Source organism: Natator depressus, chromosome 1 (genome assembly GCF_965152275.1).
Source record: "Natator depressus isolate rNatDep1 chromosome 1, rNatDep2.hap1, whole genome shotgun sequence".
In the NCBI taxonomy this organism is placed as follows: Eukaryota; Metazoa; Chordata; order Testudines; family Cheloniidae; genus Natator; species Natator depressus.
In genome coordinates, this window is record NC_134234.1 from 173,738,130 (window position 1) to 173,746,260 (window position 8,131).

Consider the following 8,131-nt stretch of genomic DNA (forward strand, 5'->3'; position numbering starts at 1 on the left):
GCTCTCTACAAATAAGTGGCCAAGGTCTAATGAAGAGGAAGTCAGTGCGTGATGGGTTAGGAAAAATACTTGAGTTTTAATAAACCCTGGTTTCTTACCCATTAATTAATGAGTTAATTGGGAAAGCAGAGACTACTCAAGTGTTACCTCTGAAACAGCTCTCACTGCTAGATCAGCAATATGTATAATTCTGTGGCAATTATCACCCAAAAATCTCAATGTGTACCATTACCAATTAAGTCACACGACAAAACTGTGTGGGTAGGTATTATATTCATTTGTCACGTGGCAAAAGTGAAGCACAGAGAAGTTAATTGCCCTACTTACTTCACTGGATGACTAATGGGCAGAGCTGGAAATATAATGCAGGACTCCCAGTTTAATGCTTTCTAATCACTAGAGCACATTTCCTCTCCTTTATATAATGTTAAAATGTTTTCATGAGTGACAATAAAAGGACAGTGTATTCAGACTACAAGATTGCCCATAGGTACTGCTCAACTGTCTGATCTGCTGTGGATGCCAATGGTAGCCTTTTTCTCTGCTGCTCTTTCTGAAAGTACTGTCCTTAAAACAACTAATTTTGAGCTTCACCCAATATACACTTGTCATAAATATAAAGGGAAGGGTAAACCCCTTTAAAATCCCTCCTGGCCAGAGGAAAAATCCTCTCACCTGTAAAGGGTTAAGAAGCTAAAGGTAACCTCGCTGGCACCTGACCAAAATGACCAATGAGGAAACAAGATACTTTCAAAAGCTTGGAGGAGGGAGAAAAACAAAAGGGTCTGTGTCTGTGTGATGCTTTTGCTGGAGACAGAACAGGAATGGAGTCTTAGAATTTAGTAAGTAATCTAGCTAGGTATGTGTTAGATTATGATTTCTTTAAATGGCTGAGAAAATAGCTGTGCTGAATAGAATGAATATTCCTGTCTGTGTATCTTTTTTGTAACTTAAGGTTTTGCCTAGAGGGATTCTCTATGTTTTGAATCTAATTACCCTGTAAGGTATTCACCATCCTGATTTTACAGAGGTAATTCTTTTCTTTTTACTTCTATTAAAAGTCTTTTTGTAAGGAAACTGAATGCTTTTTCATTGTTCTAAGATCCAAGGGTTTGGGTCTATGGTCACCTATGCAAATTGGTGAGGATTTTTACCAAACCTTCCCCAGGAAGTGGAGTGCAAGGGTTGGGAGGATTTTTGGGGGAAAGATGTGTCCAAACTCCTTTTTTTCAGGAACCCAGATAAAGTTTGGTGGTGGCAGTGGAAATCCAAGGGCAAAGGGTAAAATTAATTTGTATCTTGGGGAAGTTTTAACCTAAGCTGGTAAAAGTAAGCTTAGGAGGTTTTCATGCAGGTCCCCACATCTGTACCCTAGAGTTCAGAGTGGGGAAGGAACCTTGACAACACTCATGACATCATTCTGCTATTCCTTGAAGTGCTATTGTCAAGTCCACACTTGAAGTAACATCAGAAAAAATGGTATTTTGCAGCCATGCAGGTGAGAAGGCAAAAGTCAGATAACCAAAGATGCAACTCCTAATGCGGAAGTGACAGGTGCCTCCATGTTTAGCTAGATTTCCAAATTTTCCCCAAGAGAGCTGGATTGTCATTGTTGGGGCAGACTTAAAGTCACCACTTTAGAAAACCATGACATTAAAACAAACAAAAAAAAATACACCACTACATTCTGTGTGTGAAGTGACAATTCTGGGTGGTAGCTAGTTAACGGGACAAGAATTGCAGAAGGCCTTGGCGCAGTGGTGATGTTTATTACATTGCATGATGCAAGGACTAAGATTGAAGCCTGAATCTGGTGCTAGAAGTCCATTGCAACATCAATTATTTGAAATGTCATGGTTATGATACTTTGGAAATCGCTGCACTTAACTTCCAAACTGTTGTTTTAAAACGGCTAATGTACCCAACCCTGAATTAATGTCAATGTCCTATAAAACTGACTGTTTAAAAAAAAAAAGTCAGCAAATAATTTTTTTTAGTCTGTCAGCTCAAAAGGGTGCCTCAGTTGTTTCATCTCAAAACAGCTGCATGCTTTCATTGACATTTGTTGACCTTTCTTTGTGCACTCATCCTAACCTCTTAGGTTATTTCCTGGCCTCCCTTAAGTGACCTATGACAAGTGATGACCTTTAGCTAGAGAATGCAACATTTTGTTCTTCTCTGGCTGACATGTGATGCTCTCATTATTCAAAGGTATGCGAAAATAATGACCTCGAGTGACCTTTCAGTTTCCTTTCATTTATTGGTCTGTGCTAGGTGCTTGTTCAGCATATTGTTATGCTTAGGTGGTTGGGATATACAATTTCTTCTTTAAGCATGAATCTGCTCAGTTGAATCAATTTTTAAGTTCTTGTTCATATTGCTCCCTTGAAAGATCATTTGAGGAGGTAGAGATGTGGACAGGGGAGTGGGAGAGCCTTACAGGCTGCATCTATGTGCTAAATTCAGAAAGTTTGACAAAGTAACTCTATAGTTTTAGGAATGACTCATTCTTCCCATCACCAATATTTCTGAATTCCCTCTGATGATATTTTTGACTGATAGAGATGCAGTTGCTATGGACAGAAGATAATACAAAAATGCAGTCAAAGACATGTTAGCAACAACAATGATCAGTCAGGTATGTTGTTGTCCTTTGGGTTTCAAAATGGGAAAACTTCCAGTATTCTTTCCAAAAGAAAAACTTGATATGTGAAATGTTTTTGCAAGAAGTAGGTTTCATTTTCAGAGCAGGTGAGACACACTCGCATTGCCTATAGCAAACATTTTAAAATGCAGAGGTTGTGAGGAGGAAAGGGATAAACAACTTTTGTTTGGGGAAAAAGAAAAGGAGTACTTGTGGCACCTTAGAGACTAACCAATTTATTTGAGCATAAGCTTTTGTGAGCTACAGCTCACTTCATCGGATGCATAAAGTGGAAAATGCAGTGAGGATGTTTTATACACACAGACCATGAGACTGTCATAGCAATTAACAGTTTAGCCAGGATTTAACCAGCATGAATATTTAATCATCCCTTACTTGGAAAAAGGACCATGACTCCAGGTCAGGGTTGAGGGCATTTATGGAGCAGCACTAGGCTCAGACAGTTGGTCTAGATCAGGGGTGGGCAAACCTTTTGGCCCGAGGGCCACATCGGGGTTGCAAAACTGTATGGAGGGCTGGGTAGGGAAGGCTGTGCCTCCCCAAACAGCCTGGCCCCTGCCCCCTATCTGTCCCCTCCCACTTCCTGCCCCCTGACTGCCCCCCTCAGAACTCCTGACCCATCCAACCCCCCCGCACCTTGTCCCCTGACTTCCCCCATCTGGGACCCCCACCCCAACTGCCCCCTGGGACCGCACCTCCTATCCAACCCCCCCACCCCGCTCCCTGTCTCCTGACTGTCCTAACCCCTATCCACACCCCCTACCCCTTACAGGCCCCCTGGGACTCCCACACCTATCCAACCGCCCCCTACTCCCTGTCCCCTGATTGCCCCCCGGGACCCTCTTCCCCTTATCCAACCCCCCACTCCCTGCCCCCTTACCATGCTGCTCAAAGCAGCAGGAGCTCGCAGCCCCACTGCCAGAGCCAGCCATGCCACCTGTGCTGCCCGGAAGGAGTGGCGGGCCAGAGCACTGGCGGCACAGTGCGCTGAGGCTGCAGGGGAGGGAGGACAGTGGGGGAGGGGCCAGGGGCTACCTCCCCGGCCGGGAGCTCGGGGCCGGGCAGGAACGTCCCACGGGCCGTAGTTTGCCCACCTCTGTTCTAGACACTTTTTGACTATGAATACAATATTTCCTATTATGAGTCTAAAAATCAATTAAGGACTAAATTATGCTTCCCACTGCAAGGAAGCTCTAGAGGAAGGGAGAATGCACTAGAAGCCCTAGTTCATCTGCACAGAGGTCAGGCATAAACTGACCCCCAGAGCTAGCACAGCTGGCAGCACCAGAGGAGGTGTTTCTGGCTGGGGCCAGAGTAAGGCAATGTCCCAGCCCTTTCCCATTCAAAGCTGGGAAGTTCCACTCTTCCTGAAGAGACAAGTTGTCAGCCACAGTTTTCATCCAGGAGCTTTAGGTATCCTGGCTGCAGGCCTTTGAGTATCTTGAAGATAAGGACCAAGACCTTGAACTTGACTCAATATTCTACGGGATGTCAGTGTAATGAGTAGAGGATAGGTTGGTGTGCTCTCAGGATCCTGTGTTGGTGAGGAGATACATTGCAGTAGTCTGTACAAGTTAGATTTTCCTTCCTGAAGGCTGAAGTCTCCATGCCCCAGTTTTTCAGATTGCTGTATTCCAGCCAGGATGTAACGAAGGTATGAATAACTGAGGCCAGGTTATCATGTGTTAGCATGGGACCAAGTCTCATACCTAATTGGACAAGTAGAAAGCGTTAATCAGGTGTAGGCACCCTTTACTAAAGGGGCCTCTGAACTTTATTTGGAGTGTCCCAGGAAACCCAGTCACTTGTAATGCCCACAGTCCCCAGTCCTCAGTGGGCGGGATCGAACCTGGGACCTCTGTCTCTTAGTGCATGAGCCTGCACTGCATGAGCTAAAATCCATATGCCTGTTAGCTAAAGCTGTAGAGCAGACTCATTAATCTCTCTCTCTCTAAGTGGTCTCAGTGACACTAGATGGGACAGAGCACCACACCCAGAGGTTGTGTGAGTTACACATGTATCCTGCTATGTGAAAGCTGCAGCATTAGCAAGAAATCCAGAAACACTCCATGGCTACAAACCAATTGTGCAGTCTCCTTTGGTTGAAGGAACACACTACAGCTGCAAATCTTTCCAAGCATGTTCCTCTGCCCATCAGCACCATCTCTGTCTTGCTGAGGTCACCTTCTTCATCCATAAGCTGGTCTCTTCCAAACACTGCACCATCTTGGTGGTAGCAGTAGTGTGATCATATATGTGATGAACAATAAGTAAAGCCATGTGTAATCTACACATTGCTGGCACTTGAATCCCCGCCTTCTGACTATTTCATCTAATGGTTGCATGTAGACATTGAACAGGACCAGAGAGAATTGACCCATGTGGGACTAGACAAGTGAGGGGTCTAGTGGTGGAGGTACAGTTTTTCATCACTATTCTTTGGGTGTGTGTCTCCACAAAGGAATGAAATTCTTTTAGCACAATCCCCAGGACCCTGGGCAACTTGGCTGGGAGCAGAGTCAGCACAAAGCCTTTATGCCAAGGTAGCATACAGGGATCATAGCATAACTGAGAATCAGCCCAAGATGTAAACAAGAACTTCTGATGGTCTCCTTTCCAGGCCCTGAAGCTCTCCTCCCAAAACCACCCAATTGCTAGAGAGGCTCTAGATCTTAACCATCTCTTATCTTCCTTGGGGAAAGACATCTCTTGAGGGATGTTTGGGGTACAAGAGGTAGCCAGCAAGTCTACACTTTCTGGTGTCCTCATGGGATAGATGATAGGCCTGTTTCTACAGCATTTTTGTGGGGCATCTCCCTCTTCACTCTCTTCTCTATTGCCTTGTGGTGCCCTTTCTTCTTTTCCCTTGTGTTTTCCTTGTGTTTGCCCTTAGCAATACCCACTTCTTTCTCCCCATCCCCTTTTTGGGAAGTGTGGAAAATCGGTCACTGCTAAGGGACAGAGCATGCACTCGTGACTATCTTGTCTCCCTTTCCTGGCCCCTTGAACTGCCTCCTCAGCTCTGCTTCAGTGAGAGGCAAGCACAGTGGGAATGGCACAGTCCACAGAGGAAGTAGAGATACACTGAAACCAGCAGTACAGCTAATCTGTGGGAGCTGGCAGAAGCAGGAGTCACTAGCAGCTGGCCTAGGTGCAAGGCAGAAACCTAGGACTGGCACTGAGAAATCGGGACTATTGGTAACTATAATATACTGTTGGTTATTTTTAAAGGATTGTATCCTATGGCATTAGGTTCCCAAGGCCAGCCCTTTTTAAAATAAAAAGAAGTGGATGAATGATTTGAGTACTCATGAAAGTGAAGAACTATCATTAGAGCTTGTGTGAATAACTGATATTTCGGTTTGGTGGCTGAACCAAAGAAACACAACCAAAAAATTGTTTTAGGCCGAACAAAACATGTAGCTCGCCCATTTTCTGTTGTTTTAATTCAAATAAAATTGAACTACAATTCTAAATGACAAGTAGTTTCAAACTAAAATAAAAAAATCAAAATGTTTCATTTAGAAAATGTTGACATGAAATGTTTTGATTTTGGTGGGGGGTTTTGACAGAAACAATGCAGCAAATTCACCCAGATTCACAAAATGTTTCAGTCCACCTGAATCTGCATTTTTGAGCAAAAAAGGTGTCATATGAAATGTTTTGGCCAGCTCCAACTATTAGCAGTGTACAAACAAGGTATAGTTCAAGCTGTTGCCATGCTAACTTCTCCTCATTGATCTGCCAATGCACTTTAAGCCTGACGTATTACATCCCTGCAATGCCAGGTCAAGGCCAGAGCTCTTCTTTCCCAAAAAGAATGGTATTCATGACTAAAGTGTGGAATGTAGTTTAGGAGGTACACAGATGGGAACTAGACTGAGAAATGGTTACCCACTTATTTGTGATCTAAACCCAGGGCTGATGTCAGGGTGCCTGTAACCAATTACAGTGAACTAACCCTTGTGCAAAGCCCATTAAGGACTTTCATAACCATGAACACCATTAGGGCACATAACTTGTGGCACTCAAAACCACTAGACACTTTTTTGAACATTTAGGCCAATGACCTTAAGTTGTTTATGGAGAGAGACAATTAGTCTATAAGCAGAAATGGGTGGAACCAATCGATAACTTTTTAAACTGGCGGCATGTTTATCCAAAATGACTTTTTCCTTTTCTTTTCAGCAAGAGCCTTCCCAGAAATTTTCTGTTATCATTTCCTCCCATCTCATTTGACTCTCATTGCTCAGTTGGCTTGTTTTTTTCCTTCTATAAATCATATGATTAATTTTCAGTCCAAGACTGGTTTATGTGAGTAAAAGAATCTAATTGGAATACTATAGGCCCTCTACTGCTCTTCACATCTTTCTTTGCATCTCAATGTGATCTAAATTTCAGATACCCCTTTCTGTGAGATATTTATTTTCCGCATCATGCAAGTGTCGCACTGAACTTAAATTGTGCTGCTGTCCTTTTCTGCCCTTTTGAGCTCCTGCTGTAAATAAACTGTTATCCAGTTTGAATAAGTTCCTTTAGAGCTGTGCAGTTCATAAACTGTATTTCAGTATTATAGCTCTGTGACTAGGTGAGGGTGGGAAAGAGAAGAACTACCTGGTCCCCAGCCAGAAGACAAGGGGTTAACTCCAGCTTTACTTTCCCCTCCCTGGCCCAGGTGCTCAGGGGAAAAGCTGTCAGATGGGATGCTGGAGAGACAGAGAGGGGGAAAGCCTTTGGGAAAACAGGACTCCATACATAGGTGCTCTATGATCCCCCAGTTGGGGAATCTTTTTGTTATGCTTCTAATCTTTGTATGCTTTGTAATCTTATGGTTACTTGTTTTGATTTATACTGATACTGCGTTAGTCCAGCTAAAAATATCTTGCTGCTTACTGCTGAATCGCCCTGCCACTTTACAAGCTTATATAATTCATTTGCTTTTTTAAAGTGAACTTTTCATATGAAGTTAGTGTTTGAGAAGTGCCAGCCTGACAGCTCTGGCAAATGAGGCCTCGTCCACTCTTAACATTTAGGTCAACATAGCTACAATGCACAGACGTGTGAAAAATCCACACCCCTGAGCGCTGTAGTCACATCGACCTAGCCCCCAGTGTAGATGCCTCTAAGTTGACAGAAGACCAAGTCCATGAACCTAGCTGCCATCATTTGGGGAGGAGGAGTGCCACAGCAAAGGAAAAAACCCTTCAGTTGCTGTAGGCTATGCCTGTGCAACAGGGTTATGCCGGCATATGGCCTGAAATGCTCCCATTATCCACACAAAAGGTACAGCACAAGCAACACAAGCTTCACTTCACAGCTTTCCGCAGTACACTCCATCCTAAAGGGGGCACACCTCTGGAGGAAGCTACATTCTCATGGCTCATTCCGTCCTTGCTTTCTTTGCTAAGGGTATGTCTACACTGGCAAGTTTCTGTGCCGCAAGTTATACTACTTTTATTAAAACAC